Consider the following 12,573-nt stretch of genomic DNA (forward strand, 5'->3'; position numbering starts at 1 on the left):
GATAGATGCTCTAGATTCTGGTTTGAGGAAGTGACCAAACAAACTCCTCCATTCTCCAAATAAGCCTGTGCAGTTGCTTCTTGCTTCCTTAGACCTCACAAATCCCCTACTGTATGTGGGTTAGATGCCATAGTTCTTCCAGTTCTTTCATTTTAAGACTTTGGCCATTTAAGTTATTCAGCTACAAATTAAGAAGACATTTTCAGTCTATGAAATAGCCAGGAAAGGCAGTATGAGCATTAATATGATTCAGTTCACTGACTAGCACTAGAAATCATTCACATAACATGGACAAGATTCATGTCACTTTTAAGCAGCAGTGCATTTATTCATTCATTTCTCACATCCTGAGTATCTTTACATCACTGATTTAGACCAACTGGTTGGGGAAAAGAATAAAATAAAAAATCCCTGCCCTCACAGAGCTCACAATCTAGCAAGCATGAAGTACAAACAGTGAGCTATGACACTTTTTTTTTTTATGTTATTTCATTATAAAGATGTGGGGTACAAGTCAGGATTTGGTACATGAGTGGTTTATAAGCAGGTGAAGTTTGGCCTCCATCTGGACCTCACTTCATCTGGCTTGGGATGTGGTATCCTTAGTGAGGCTACATACTCCCACCTCCCCTGGCAGTGTCCTGTTAGTTATGATATTTTAAATGGAGATTTGGCAGTGATATACACAGGCTGTTTCTGGAACTCAGAAATAGGCATCTAGCAGGGGACTGAGATGGGCTTCCTTGAATTTACTTTTGAATTGATCCCTGAAGGACTCACTAGAATAAACAAATGATAGAAGTAATGCCAAGTAAATGGTGGAGTATCTGCAACAGCAGACTCAAGGATTTGCATAAATAAAAACAACATATTTTGCACTTTTGTGTAAGAGAAGAGAGCAGGATCTAGTACCCTGGATAGCTCCCTTGTATCAACGATAACTGCAGAGACTAAGGTCTAAGTGGTTTGGAATATGAATTAGACAATCTCCAGAACTTCAAACTCATCTATCTATTTTATATGCAAATCAAAACTATTCAGATTTTTAAGTACCTCATCTACTTACTTCCTACATTATATAGCTAAGGCTGGGTGCTTTCTGTATTACCACCCAATGAAACTACTCGCCTCAGAAATATTGTAGGGAAGCAATTCCTTCCTTCTCGTCACTAAATAGTGTTTTGGGGTCCTTATCCCCTTGGTACTTCAAGCAGGGCCTGGGTATCCTATTATCCTGTCCCTATAATCAACTTAGATGCTTTCACTCCAGGGCCCCTCAGAAACTAGACTGATGTTGATGAAGGACCCATCTCCCTAATGCCACTATATCTGCACCTAGACATACACTGTAAGAAATACTCCTCAAAGTCAATTCTCATCATAATGTTGCTAAAGTTTGTATACTTGTGTACAAATTTGTAATTTTTCTTTAATTTACTATCTATGTTTTAAGATGAATCCTACAGAAGTTACATTCCAAAGTTTATGAAACTCATTTATTAATAAATACTTATAGTATTCTTTGGTCTACTGTTTATGAATACAACATTAAAAATTGAAAGAAAAAAGTTAATAATTATCCTTGACCTATCTGTCCAATAGGTAATATTCCTTTGAAAATATAGAAATCCTAAAGTACAAACCCATCAACTATGTTATCTATAAAATATATTAGAACTTTACCTGAAATAAGTAACTCTACATCTGTATTTATAATACTGAATTTGGGTTTAGTTTAGCATCATTTTCTTTCTTTTCTAATTTCTCATCTGATGTTTCTGGGATATATGTATGCTTTTCTCTCATACGGTTTTTCCTAAATGTTTTGAAGACTACTGTCTACTATAAAGGAGCACTTGTTTAACATATTTCACATATTCAGACTTAATGTTCTGGTAATTTGCATATCTATAAAACAAACAAAACTAAACAGACACACAAAAAAACAGTTTTCCAAAGGAATAACTGCCTAGAATATTAATGCCTACATTTGCATTTATTCTTGCTGTGCCTCTAATAAATTTTGGGTTGGTTTTATTTGTAAATCTAATATAGGTTCATGATACAGTTTGTTACTATTGCAAAAAATGAACAAAACCACACAAACACATCACAATAAAAACTCATGAACAAAATCACAATATTAAACCATTTCCAAGAAATAGCTAATTGGGGGTAAGGACATAAATATAACAAGTTATGATTTTGGCTAATAAGAAAGGTGTATCACAGATAGTCCCACAAGGCTTGAATTGGGGTAGTACAGCAGACTTAACAAACACTTCTTGAGCATAGGCACAGTGCTAAGTTTCATTAATGAACAGGGAAAATTAGAGAAGGCAGTTGTTCTATATTCTAAATACAATATTCAAATAAGGTTATGAAGGAGAAAGCAGAAGAGCTATATCATCTTGAAATTAACAAATAACTAGAAAAAGAGAAACAAGCAAACTCTAAAGAATTCATATACACATATTTGTACACACATCATATTTGTGTATTACAAGACACAAAGTAACATACATTTCATTTATTGTGGATTAAGTTATTCAGGAAATATGTTACCAGTAATTTATATTTTAAGATTATACCCCAGGAGGCGAACTCTTTTTAAAAACTGATTGACTTGTACACAATAAACATTTATAAAATGTGTCTTACCAAAGATGATGAATGAGTAGCATTATAGTAGGGTATAGCCAGGTAATAAAAGGTTACATGCAGCAAAATCAGGCTGTCTGGTGATGTTAAAACCTGGTACTAGACTTGCACTGATGTTTAGAAAGCACTATACAGATACAGCTGTAAATACTTCCAAGAAATCCAATCCATGTGAGTATCTCGGGGCATGGCAATATGCCACAAGTACTGGCATCATGAAAGTCCAAGAGTGAGTACTGAAATGAAGTATACTTCTAAGAGCTGGCAATATTTTGAGATCCAGGAAAGTGGCTGTATTTTAGGAAGTCTGCCTGGCAGATAAAATGTCTCAGGAAATAAGGTGGTTTCAGAGGCAAGATCCCAGTCTTTAATGAAAGGGCCTTGCTCAAATGCTATGAGGAATGATGAGATTGCATAATTTAATAAGAAGCAGGGGAAAATGTTAGGTGAAAAATCAAGTTCAGTTTTAATAAAGAAGCCTACTTACTAGAAATATGTTATAACATTAGAGTTGAATATCAAGGGTTGTTTGTTGTTAAGTCCAAAAATGTTGCGCTGGAAATCATTCTATTTTCCTACTATATAAAAGGAATGCTCCCAACAGGGGCGTGGCTGAAGTTCAAGTTAATGATTTAGTAGTTCCAGTAACAGAGACAAATTTTAACAAAAGTTACAAAATAGGACATAGGTGAAATACTCAATTAAAAAAAATTCTTATCCTTGAAATTATACTTCTAATTTTATTCATTTTTGACAGATTTAAATACATTACAAAATATGTAACTTTGTACAGTAAGTCTGCTAGAGGGCTTCAGAATAACCCTTCAGGTCCCCTCCCACTGTGGGTCCTTTTCTGTCCTCTCAATAAATCCTGCTTTAAAAAAAAAAAAGAATAACCAAATTTAACTTTCTGACCATGGACTTCTATGGAATCAGTCTTTTGAGATATCCTTTACTACAAATATTTGAACACTGATTAAACCCACATTTAAATAGATGAAGATTAAAAGTCAAAAGAAGGTTAAAAGTCAAAAGAAACTAAATTAAGTCTGATAGCACCCAGGAACATAATTTCTTTTCATAGGAAGAAAGCTGGGCTGGATTCACAGCCTGCTCCTTAGGTCAACTTTTCTTTCACAAAGTGCTCAAAACCATTCCAGTAGATAAGCTGCATAGCTCCAAATATGGAGTAGAATATCTAATGCTTGAATATTCTCTGCATAAAGACATACAGTCACAAAATTATACTTGGTTATGTCTTAAATTTTCATTAAAGAGTTGAGAGAATATGACTATATGGGTGAAAAGAATTGTGACTGAATGGCACTGAGGGTACACAATATCAGTATTGAAAAGAGCAATAACAAGACAGGAGTATCAGCCTTGCAAGTCCTCCATCACCTGTTCCAAATCCCCAAGAAGCAACAGCATCATTGAAGATGGTGGCAAATGGATGGGTAGCAAACAGATATGCTGTTAAGTCCTGAGTTAAATATACTCCTTCAATTTTCTGTATACTAGTTTCATAATTTTTTGCAACATTGTAACTAAAAAACATCAAAGTTTGATCTAGACAGTTTGACAGACCATAAAACAGAGACTCAGTTTTCTCACCTCTAATATAAGCATAAAATCAACCTTAGAAGAATTACATCACATATGTAAAGTACACATCGTTCAGCACATTACCACCATTGCTACTATTAACAAAACAATATTTCATAATTTGTAAAATAGAAAAAAGAAATCCTATGTTCACAAATATTCTAGGACTATTTTTTAATTCTTTCCTAAAGTAACTTTCTTTGAAAAAAAAAATCCTTATAATGAGGGCATTAAAAAAAAGAATGAGGACATAGATAATCATTTATTTATATATTCAAACAATATTAAATACAGTCTGAATGAATAACAAACAATATCTATTATGTGCTGGGCACTGCTAACCCCAATGAAGCAATATTGAAACAGTCACACAAAGATGGTAAAGTTAAAACTGCTTAAGTGCCACAAGGCAGAGGAACATAAAAACTCTATATAATAGGGCAATAACGTAGCAAAAAAAGCCAAGAAAGGGATCCTTAAGCAGGTAATAATTGAGCTCATATCTGAAAAACAGTAGTAAGAATTGGGGGAAGAGAGAGAGGAAGAGTGATACAAAAAGAAGTCCAGGATGTGAACACATTGCCTTTAACCTTGAAAGATGTAGAGCTGTGGTCAAAAATTTATTTCAGAATTGAGACTCAGAACATTCTGCATGTATGACACTATTATTGTACAGCTAAAATAACTATAATTTTATACAGACCAAGAGCAGAATCTGGTAAGCCAAGACCAGAAATATCACAAGAGTCAATAAGACTAAACAGAAAATGATCAGCTTTTGTACACTGTATACATCCTTTGTTTTACAAATGACTACCAATAAGGTCGAGCCTGGGGTCATTATAGTCCAGTTAAATTCTCATGTATTCTCCTCCAATTAACAACAAATGTGTGCACATGAATTGGAGACTCACTTAAAATTTTGTCAAAAAACACAGTTAAGATGAAAATATTTTGATGGAGAGTATAATATTTTCCAATATTAATAGTAAAACCTTAGCTTACTACCATTTGAAGAAAGTGCTTTAGATACAAAACAGATGGAAGACAAATTCTTCAAATTTCACTTTAAAAATACTCTCAGTCAGTGCTCTCAAACTTTAGAGTTCATAAGCATCACACAGACAACCCCAATCCCGAGTTTCCAATTTAGTCTGTGGTGAGACTTCACAGGTGCTGCTGTTGCTGCTCAGAGACCACGTTTTGAGAACCATGGCTCTAGGTTAAGAATTGCTTTTAAAGCCGGGCTCAGTGGCTCAGCCTGTAATCCCTCGCCTTTGGGAGGCTGAGGTGAGTGGATTGCCTGAGCCTATGGGTTCAAGACCCGCCTGGGCAGCAAGACCTCATCTCTACAATAAATCAAAAAATCACCCGGGCGTGGTAGCGCGCGCCTGTAATTCTGGCTACTTGGAAGGCTGAGGCGGAAGGATCGCCGGAGCCCAGCAGGTCGAGGCTGTGGTGGCCGGGAGCGGCCACTGCACTCCAGTCTGGGCGACAGAGTAAACTCAAAAAAGAAAAAAAAAAAAAAGGAATTGCTTTTTATAACAAGATATTTCTTTATAAAAGAACTGAATTGTATTTAGTACCTAAGAACAGCTTAAAAATTCAAAAATTTTAGTAAGTTTAATTAAAATTGTTAATGAAGAGCAAATGATACAAAACTAACAGCTCTTTTAAAAGTTAATCTAGGTATAGGGCCAGGAATTTAGCCAACTTTATTTGTCAATGATCTATGCAGAATTTATTTATTTATTATTTTTTTTTTTGGAGACAGAGTCTCACTGTCGCCCAGGCTAGAGTGCAATGGCACACTCATGGCCACTGCAGCCTTGACCTGCTGGGCTCAGGCGATCCTTCTGCCTCAGCCGTCCAGGTAGCTGGAACCACAGGCGTGTGCCACCACACCAGGCTAATTTTTTTTTAATTTATTGTAGAAATCAGGTCTCACCAGGTCTCCCAGGCTAGTCTCAAACTCCTGGGCTCAGGCAATCCTCTTGCCTCCACCTCCCAAAGTGCTGGGATTACAGGCATGAGCCACCACACCCAGCAGCAGAAATCTTTTAATAATTTGTAATTTTTTTTTTTTTTTTTTGAGTGGGAGTCTCACTCTGTCGCCCAGACTGGAGTGCAGTGGCCGCTCCCAGCCACCGCAGCCTCGACCTGCTGGGCTCCAGCGATCCTTCCACCTCAGCCTTCCGAGTAGCCAGAATTACAGGCATGCACTACCACGCCCAGCTGATTTTTTTTTTTTTTTGAGTTAGAGTCTCACTCTATCACCCAGACTGGAGTGCAGTGGCCGCTCCCGGCCACCGCAGCCTCAACCTGCTGGGCTCTGGCGATCCTCCCGCCTCAGCCTTCCGAGTAGCGGGAATTACAAGCGCGTGCTACCACATCCAGCTGATTTTTTGATTTATTGTAGAGATGAGGTCTCGCTGTCCAGGCAGGTCTCAAACCCGCAGGCTCAGGCAATCCACTCACCTCAGCCTCCCAAAGGCGCGGGATTACAGGCTGAGCCACCTAGCCCGGCTCGGGCTGATTTTTTGATTTATTGTAGAGATGAAGTCTTGCTGACCAGGCGGGTCTTGAACCCGCGGGCTCAGGCAATCCATTCACCTCAGCCTCCCAAAGGCGCGGGATTACAGGCTGAGCCACCGAGCCTGGCAATAATTTGTAATATTAAACCAAACACCTAAGAAACATTACCAACCATGACCTTTAAAAAAAAAATTCAGCCCACAAGGAAACAACTTAAAATACAATATGGTTATTTAAAGTAAAACTGATTACATCTTGGTACTGTATTAATCGCACTTTAGAATGGTCAGCTTTACACTTTCATATTTAGCTTCAGCTTCATGATAAAACATGTTTCTTTTGTTACAGTGTTTTTTCTCAATCTCTCCATCTTTTTTCACTGCTTCTTCCACCCTAGCCTTCATATTTTATTGTTAACTGACACTTTTGCATGGTGCAGATAATATTGCTGATAGAAGTTTAGTTATGTCCTCAGTATAAAGCAAATAGATTTTGTCACTATCCAATAGGGAAATCATACAGAAGCTGTCAGTCATACAGTAGGCAAGATCACATTATCAAAATGATACACCTGTGACATATAGTCCAAAACAAAATTCAAAAGGGACCAATTAACAGATAGGCTAGTTTATATGCTGTGTTGGAAATCATTCCATTCTTACATGAATATGAAACTGATGATTTAATAGGCTTTCACTTTTGTAATGACCCTTATCTATTCACTGTCAACAAAATATATATATATGTATATAAAAAATCTTTTAATTCAACTCATCTGAAAGTATTCCATTTGGTTATGTATTGGAAGTCATATCTAATAATTATACAATTTCTTTATTGTCATCTAGGTTGTCATATTGACTAGATAAACTCAAAGTGAATTCAGATGTTTCCCTGTGTTCTTGAAATGAAGAAATGCATTTTAAACAGTTTGTCTAAAAACGAGTAACATATATATATATATATATATATATATACACACACACACATATATGTATATATCTATGTGTATAAATACATATAAAGAAAGAATAACTTTAGACTAGAGACAAGTCATTGTTTATTATTTTTTATTTTATCATTTTTATTATTAATACAATTTCTTTATCAGAGCATAGCTAAAATGTCCTTAAAATTGTTGCTACAATTCTAAAAAGTTCCTCACAGGCCCAGTATCACAGATCTATATTCATGGCAAATAACGTAAGGATAGATTAACTATTATGTCGATACATGTAATAACTTCAAAAATCAAATCTAATAGATTTATTCAATTTAATTCAATCTAAATACAGCAACTTTAAAAGCAAATATTATAGAAAATACGTTATTCAGTGGGCTGCACACTTTATATGAAGAATGAACTGTTAAATATTCAATGAATGCTATTGATACTATTGTTTTACACATCACACTTCAGAGCAACCTAAAAAGGTTTGGTTAAGTTTATGCCCAAAACTTCTCACTCTAAAGTGGTGGTACTCACACCACCTTGTTATTAATACCAAACCCAATACATTAATGTGATGTGGGTCTATTTAAATATTTAGAGTAAATATTCTCTACAAAAACTCTATTATACTACTGTAGTAGTACAAGTACATATTGTATATCACAATACAATACAAAGTTAAAGATTTGTCTTCTCATGTACAGATATAATGACAATAGACTAGAACAGAATGGATAGAATGACATACATCAAAGACAGATTCACTCTGCACTTTGCACAATATCTAGTAATATCTTACACCATCTCAACAAACTTATCTTCCTACCTATGCTATAATTCCAGGAGACTTGCATCCTATGGGGTCTGACAATTAAGTTTATGACCTCATTCTAGAAAAAGTGCTACATACCTCATTGCTGAATCTCACTACAGTCACCTTCAAAGTACTCCTCTTGAGAAGCTATGCTCTGATACCAACACCTTGTCCACCCATCAAAGCAATTTTGGAACTCTTTTTCCGGCATGGTTTGTTATCAGAGCTCTCATCATATTATCCTTGATGTTCTGAATCTCATTAAATGTCTTTCTTTCAATATTTCCTTTATCTTTGGGCAAAGAAAAAAGTCACTGGGGGCCAGATCAGGTGAGTAGGGAGAGTGTTCTAAAACAGTTATTTGTTTACTGGCTAAAAACTTCCTCACAGACAGTGCTGTGTGAGCTGGTGCTTTGTCATGATGCAAGAGCTCCTTCCAGATCATTTTTGCACACACCTTTCTCATGGCAAAGATTTTCAGATAAGATTTACTTAACTGTTTCTCTATCAACAGTCAGCTGACGATTCTGATACACAATTCAATGAATTTTTGCGATGTTTTTGTCAGTTCTACTCATTAATGGCCATCCTGACTTCTCGTCATCAGTTTCTCTTCCCTCAGAAAAACATTTAATCCATTTGTACACTGCCATTTTCTTCATGGCATTATCTCCATAAGCTTGGACTAACATGTCCCTGATTTCACTTCCACTCTTGCCAAGTTTCACAAGAAATTTAATGTTTGTTCATTACTCCGATTCAAGCTCCAACATTTTGCGATGGCACACAAAAACATCCAGTAATAACGAATGCTACAATTAGCAAGATACCACAATATGTCGACCTGAACACACCTGTGAGACACTGACATACCAAGGTTATGAAACCTTACTGCATTGTTTGTACAGTGCTGCCAATATAAGCACAGGGTGGCAAGTTTGCAACCTTAAGTGTCAGACTCCGTGTAGCTTATATTTCTCTTATTCACAATCTAGCAATCCTCCTTAACTTTCAAGATCAAGACCAAGCAAGCCTAACTATTGTTGTCATGTTCCAGACTACTGTAGGACTCATTAGACATACAATTTCTTATTGTCGTGGGTAGTTAACTATGTGTTCAGATTCCTCCCAAATGGTAAGTTCCTGAAGGACAGGGAACAAGGGATCCTGGTGTTCTTCCACAATGGCTAGACAGTAACTTGCACACGATCCTTTAGTATGAGTATTATGAAAATACAATGAAGAGCTGAATAAATGTTACCATAAAAATATATTTGTCATGTTCTACTTTATGAGTTTGACATGAATTAACATTTGATGGTATAAGTAATCTATTTCAAATAATAGCAGTTGCTGAGTCTCTGACAGTATCAAAGAACAAAATACTCATAAATATGACTTTTAACGATGTTAGTAATAGTTCGCCAACTACATTTTTAAATTCCCCATTGTTTCTATGTTTCAATATAGTTCAAGATAGCTAAAGTAACAGCCCTCAGAGTGGGGTTCTCCATCTAACTTCTAAACTAATAAATAAAGCTGTGCATGTTCCAATGTTGAAAGTGTATGTTAAACTAATATGAAACTAATAGAATCAAAATATCAAATCCTTAACTGCTTTGTCTTTCAACTGTTAAAGACAGCTATGTACACACTAGGAAAAAAAACAAACAACGGTTTGTTTTGATCAAAATAAGCAACTCCTTAATATCAAATGAAGACAAAACACTCTGAAAATAGGTTGACCAGTTTACTTCTCTTTCTTCTCTGTGAAATTATTGAAAGGATTACAAAGTGAAGTTTCAATATTTTAAAAACACTGTGTTGGCAGGCACTAAAAGACAACTTAGTTTAAAATATTATGGATACTGTTCTACTATGACAACTCAGTCCCCAGTTCTATAAAAGCACACGTTGCTACTTTTTTTCTTTTTTTGAGTCAGAGTCTCACTCTGTTACCCAGGCTGGAGTAGTGGCATGCTCACGGCCACCGCAACCTCTACCTGTTGGACTCAGGTGATCCTTCCACCTCAGCCTTCCAAGTAACTGGGACTACAAGCGTGTGCCACCACACCCAGCTAATTTTTTTATTAATTGTAGAGATGAGGTCTCACCAAGTTGCCCAGGCTGGTCTCGAACCCGTGGGCTCAGGCAATCCTCTCACCTCGCTTCTCAAAGTGCTGGGATTATAGGTGTGAGACACTGCACCCGGCCAAGGTTGCTACTTTTAAAAACAAACAGTAATTTGCTAAAGCATCGTAATAGGCACTGTCCCAAGTCATCTCTGAGCTTCAAGTTATGTCTTTGGAATTTGTTCCTGTTATAAAGCAAATAGAGAAACCCAAACAAATTATGTTGTAGCCTAGGTAAACTGTTTAGGTCTTCTCTGGATAACTAGTTTTTAAGGAATCAGTAGTAATAAACCCACCTAGGTGTCTGTTCCTCCATTCTCCCCAACACTTTTTAATAAAACCAGCTTTAAGTTAAAGGTGTGTACATTATCGTTAATAGCCCTTGGGGGCGAGGGTAATGGACGATGTCTGTTACATTTCGGTAGGAAGGTATTCAACTGTAAAGATTCCAAAATGAAAGCTGTTTAAACCAAGTAGGTATTTTCTGTCTCATGGGTTCTACTGACAGCCTAAAGAGGAAACAGAGGTGGAGAATGGGGACATTAAAGGGCAAGGAATCTGTAACTTCTAAGCAGCATTTATTTTTCTAACTGTAAAAATATGAGTGATTTTCTGACTTCATGTCATACTACAGGTACCACAAGAAGGGTTAAATAATAACAATAATAAATTGCTATTAACTGAGGGAGGTAAGGACGACAGCGAGAGAGAGCGCGAGCGAGCAGCTCAGGATGTACACTAAAGGAAACCCCAAGAAATCTCACAACTCTTTGCCATAAATAGCCTTTCTTCTCACTCTGGATACCTCCTCCTTTACATCAGCAGGGCTCAGCCTCCACGCGCAGAGAAGCACCATTCACAAATCCCTCCGTCACCCCTACCCCTTGCTGGCACCGTGTGTACGCGTCGCTGGGACACAAGCCAAACGATGCAGGGGCCAAAGGGCCACCTGCGGTTTCAGCTCAGAGCCGACTTTCTGCTCAGGTGAACCAATGCACTGATTAGTCCTGAGGGCGAACACACACGAAGGCGCGCGTACACGTACGTACACACACACACACACACACACACACACACACACACACACACACACACCTTGAGCCCTTGACGCGCCACCACAAAGCAATGTGTTCACTCCAAGTCGCTGCCGTCACTGCTGCCCCTGGGTAGGGTCTCGCTGCCAATGCAGGAAACCAGCGCCAGAGGACAGGCAGGCGGAGGCAAGAGGCCGTCCCGGCTCGGGCACTGCGGCTCCTCCGGGAGCCCCAGGCTTCCCGCCCCTCCCCCCTGCCCCCTCTTCGCCGCCGTCCCCACCCCAGCCCCGCAGCCCGGGGCGCCAGCGCCGGCCGGCAGCCCCTACCTGCGGGACACAAGTGGCGAGGGAGGGGAGCGACCCGAAGCCCGCGCCAACTCTTGCCTCCTTGGCGGGCCGCGCTCCGCTTCGCCCTGGAGCGGCCGCGGAGGCCACACCACGGAAAACCGAGGCAATGGCCACGCAGCGCCCCGGGAGTGGATGGCCTAAGGCTTACTATCTTGGACTCCACAATCATACAATCTGAGTTCCACACTTGGTTATGCCCTTGACAGAATCTAGCATTTACATAAGTCTTATCTCTAGTAACAAACACATTTTATTGTGTTAAGTTACTGACATTTTAAAAGTTGATTTCTTGCTTAGGAAATGTCTAATGAGTACTTAAAGAAGTTTGTAGAGGATAAGTTAGTGCCTTTTTAATCGATCAAGGACATATTTTTACTTTTTGTGGGTGCATCTTTCTACAATGACTTTAATGTGTTCTCCATTTAGCCACTGTTCTGAGGTGAATAAGTATATGCAAACCTACCCTCAAAGGCCTGGGAAGTTGAGAGGCCAA

At 38.1% G+C, this 12,573-nt stretch overlaps 1 protein-coding gene across 1 annotated transcript in view; it reads right to left on the reverse strand.

Annotated features, from left to right (window-relative positions):
• The window catches only part of CCSER1 (coiled-coil serine rich protein 1), a 175,891-nt gene that overhangs the window by 162,842 nt on the left and 476 nt on the right, over positions 1–12,573 (reverse strand). The gene's annotated exons all lie outside the window — the stretch shown is intronic.

Source organism: Carlito syrichta, unplaced genomic scaffold (assembly GCF_000164805.1).
Source record: "Carlito syrichta isolate Samal-C Ts95f unplaced genomic scaffold, Tarsius_syrichta-2.0.1 Scaffold314358, whole genome shotgun sequence".
Taxonomy (NCBI): Eukaryota; Metazoa; Chordata; class Mammalia; order Primates; family Tarsiidae; genus Carlito; species Carlito syrichta.